Below are 4,373 nucleotides of genomic sequence, written 5' to 3' on the forward strand. Positions count from 1 at the left end.
GCTGTGGCTCCACTCTTGACACTTTTAGTCACCACAACTGATAAGTTGCAAGCCAAGCTGCAGCCCCAGAGCCACTCTGTGGCAAAGCAGATCGCATAACAAGCTAATTAGTGATCAACATGCAGCTTCTCCAAGCAGCTTTATCACCAATCTGAGCTGACAGCACAGGCACACCCACAGGGCTGTCACCGGCCACCCCTCATTCCTCATATTCTCTCTCTCTCTCTCTCTCTCTCTCTCTCTCTCTCTCTCTCTCTCTCTCCTTACCACCCCTGCCCCATGACCTTACTACCATGTTCTGCCTCAAATCCCAGCCTGTGGCCCCACCCGATGTCCTCTGTTACCCCTGGAGCTTGTTATTAGAACACTCGCACTCTGCACGTGAAATGGTGCCCAGGAGAAATCCCCTTCATTTGGGGGACCCTTTATAGTCTCTCAAGGGGGTGCATATTGTGGAAAGCCACAGTTATGAAATGATGGATTGCATGGCCTCAGGAAGATTTGGGAGTTACAGATAAGAGACTTGCTGCCCCTTTAAGCAGTTAGATAAAGCTCTCCAATCATCATTGTTTGCAGCCCGACAAGGGAGCACAAAGTAGCCACCTTCCAGACCAACCTGTGCCTGGAAGAATAGCTACTACCTTCACTGTCCCCAAATGTTCTAGGGTGACTTTGCAGCTGCATCCCTGTCTGTGGGCCGCATGCTTCGGTTGGCTTTGCCAGTTGTGAGGATGAATTTACACCAATTCTTTCATCTACAGCCTTGGTTAGCTCCCTGCCCTGTAACAGCGGCAAACACTTAGAAAATGTCTGGCTGTTGGCTGCAGCCGTGGAAAAGAGCACAGCTCCCTGGTTGAGACCTGGCCAAACCTGTTCTTAATGTGCAGAGGACAAGGAGGGCAGATGTACCTGCCATACAGGTATCCTTAGCATTTGGCAATTCTGTAATTCCTACGGGCTCAAACAACCAGAAATTACGGCCTGGCAGCCCACGGGCTCACTTGAGCCGATAGATAAGACTTGTTTCGGCCGAAGATTGTTTTTGCTTTAAGTTGCCAACATTTAAAATGTAGGTGATTTCGTACAAACACCTGGATTCCCTGCTGCTCTTGCAAAATCAGACGCTCTGGCAGCACGTCTGATGAGCTGTCATCGCTTGAATAGCCCTACTTTGAGGCAGGCACTCCAACCACCGGCGTTCTACCAGATGCCGACCCAGGTTTTTGTAGGACCTGAAGCTTATGTAACTTGGGGGTGACCACTCTAAAAAAATAAATCAACTTAGCATTTTGGCAACTTTAACTATAAAATTGCTAGGGCTCCTCTAAGGATGGGTCTCAAAGCCTGTATGTCATGAGCTTCCACAGTCAATCCATCTCTGGCCCCACCCCTGGCTTTTAGCTTCACCTTCAGCCCAGTGCCTGCGTGTGCTGCCTGCCCACCCCAAGAATTGTCTGTCTGTGACCTCTTGTCTATATCTTGTGGCCAACAGTTCCTGCCACCATTCCAACTCGTATTTCCAGTATAAACACAGCTGGCACTGGCTCTGTGAGGTAGGCCCCACCCTCCCTAAAACCCTAGTAACTAAACTGAAGGATGACTTCATTTATTTTAAAGGGTAGTAAAAAGAAGTCTTTATGCTTTATAATCTCCTCTCCTTTGCAAGGTTAAAAGGAGAGGGGTCTACCATAAACGCCTACCTGGAGTTAATATAGAAAGTGATTTCTCACCATCATGGAGATCTAGAAACAGCACAGAAAGAGTGAGGAGGACACTAAGCCTAATTTCCATCCCATGTGGGATGCTCATTGGCTCACCGATTGTTCATTGGTCCGTAAGTGACCTTATTTCAGGGGGTGGGGTGGAAGGGAGACATACCAAAAAATGTTTTCCAAACAGCGGTAAACTGTATTGGCACAATTAGATTAGGAATGAGATAACCAGCAATACTTATTGAGCACTACTGGGTATTAGACTACCTCCTGTATACCCCATACTGTACCAGAAGGCACACGGTGGCCGCTCTGTGGGTACTTGCAGTCTAGTTTCAGAAACAGGCACCCACAGGAGACGGTTAGATGACAGGGAAATGTCAGAAAGGCTTGCAGGAATTCAGAGGCTGGGATGGGAGGGTGTTTCTGGAACAGAGGTGACCACAGGAGCCTGGATGTGCAGGGAGCAGCACTGAGGAAATTCCAGGTGGGCAGAAGGGTCTGGGGACCAGGAGGTCTGAGTCTGGAGGGCCAGAGGATAAGCTGGGAGCAAAAAGAAATAAAAAGAAAATAGGTAGGGAACCCATCAAGAAGGGACTTGAATTCTAGTAAAGGTCTTTGGATTGTCTGACTCAGTGATAGACAGTAAATGAAATAAAAATTCATGTGGGCAGTGCTCTTCAGCTTACTGAAGTAAACATTGTGACTTAGTTCCATTTCATTCTTACTCGTACTCTGCATCACATGAGACAGGTTTATTCTAAAAAATCTGGAAGGTAGCAAAATCTAAAAGCTGTAATTCATCAACCAGTGATAGCCACTATTAACATTTTGGCATATTTTCTTTCTGTTTTATTTATTTTTTTAATCTTTATTGTTGAAAGTATTACATGTGTCTCCCTTTTCCCCCATTGACCTCTCCCACCCCCTCACCTTCCTGTTTATTTCTAAACATAATGTTTTTTCAAAAATGGCACAAGTGTATCTATTTTTACTAAATATCATATCATGAGACTTTCCCCATGTCAATGTATATTCTTTGAAATCATGATGTCCCCCTCCCCCTTGTAGCACCTGGGCCTGGAATGGGGCCTCAGCCCTGCCCTCGACCTCCTGACCATGAGCGAGCTGAGCTTCGGGCCTTCCTGAAAAGGTGTAAGCAGGATCCCAGAGCTCTGCACACAGAGAATCCACTTCCTGAGGGAGGGAGTACAAAGGGGAGGGGAAAGGGGAGTGTGGGGGGGGGGGGTCGGGGGGCAGGGAATCACCACCTGCTATTCATAAAACTAAATCAGAAGAAAATATCAATGAAGAGAAAACAGATATTAGGAGGGCAGGAAAACACAGAACAGAGAAACCATCACATGAGGAAAGTGATGTAGAAACTGACAGCAAAAGGGAGCTTGGACCAGACACCATGCCCCTCAAGAAATGGAAGATGAAAATGTAGAGATAACCAAGGATATGATGGATCAGGCGAATGATTTAAAAGTGGCTGCTACTTATGCCCGAAATGACAGTGGCCTACAGAAAGCCATGGACTTGTTCACAGATGCCAAAGAGCCGAATCCTCACTTGGCCATTCTGTATGCCAAGAGAACCAGAGCCTTCACCAAATGACAGAAGCCAAATGCCGCCATCAGAGACTGTGGCAGAGCAACTGAAATGATCCCGATTCAGCTCAGCCTGACAAGTGGTGAGGGAAAGCACACAGGCTTCTGGGCCAGGCAAAGAAGCAGCCCGCGGCCTTGCCCTTGCATGTAAACTGGAATATGATGAAGGTGCTGGTGCATTGCTGAAGGAAGTTCAACCAAGGACCCAGAAAACTGCAGAACATCCAAGTATGAGTGGAAATGTGAAGAGTGAGTGATCCAAGAAAGAATGGAAAGGGTTAAGAAGGCTCCGGAAGAACCTGAGAGAGTCCAGAGGGAAGAAGAAGCCTGAAGACAATCAGGAGCTCAATGTGTCTCTTCCAGGCGGCTTCCCTGCGGCATGCCTGACTGGGAGGAGGCATGCCTGAATGGCAGGGATACCTGAGCTCAATGAAATTATTAGGGATCCAGAGGTTCTTGCAGCCATGCAGGATCCAGAAGTCATGGTGGACTTCCAGGATATGGCCCAGAACCCTGCAAAAATGCCAAACTATCAGAGGCACCCAAAAGTTATGAATCTCATCAGCAAATTGTCAGCCAAATTTGGAGGTCAAGCACAGTGCCTCTCTGACAAATAAAGCCCCCACTGAAGAAAAAGCAACTTAGATCACCCAGTGGATGAAATTCATTCAGATGATGTTTTCCTACTAGGAATTACAGACTTTAAACACTTTTAAACCTTAAAAATATTTTAAAACAAATGAAAATAAAAGGGTTTGTTAATCCCTACATTTTCCTTTACTAAAAAAAAAAGAAAACAATTTCACTAGTTGTGTAATATTGCATTTTCTTGGTATAATGTTATTAATGATTGCTGTCTGTTGAGTATTTAAGTTGCCTCCAGTTTTTCAGTATTATAAATAATGCTGCAGTGAGCATCCCAGTCTTTACAGATTGGTCTGCACCTCTACACTTACTTCATGATATGACATTATTAGAGCAAAGGGTATGAGTATTTTTAGGACTCTTGATATATATATTGACAGGGGTTTTTTAAGGATTTTGTCAG

At 45.8% G+C, this 4,373-nt stretch overlaps 1 pseudogene across 1 annotated transcript; it reads left to right on the plus strand.

Moving 5' to 3' along the window:
• The first annotated feature begins 2,797 nt into the window (after nucleotides 1-2,797).
• LOC308524841 (hsc70-interacting protein-like) lies at nucleotides 2,798-3,942 on the plus strand (annotated as a pseudogene). Its single transcript has one exon. The product of its transcript is annotated as a hsc70-interacting protein-like (transcript).
• Nucleotides 3,943-4,373: the final 431 nt, after the last annotated feature.

Source organism: Myotis nattereri (assembly GCF_964212035.1).
Source record: "Myotis nattereri genome assembly, chromosome: 1".
Taxonomy (NCBI): Eukaryota; Metazoa; Chordata; class Mammalia; order Chiroptera; family Vespertilionidae; genus Myotis; species Myotis nattereri.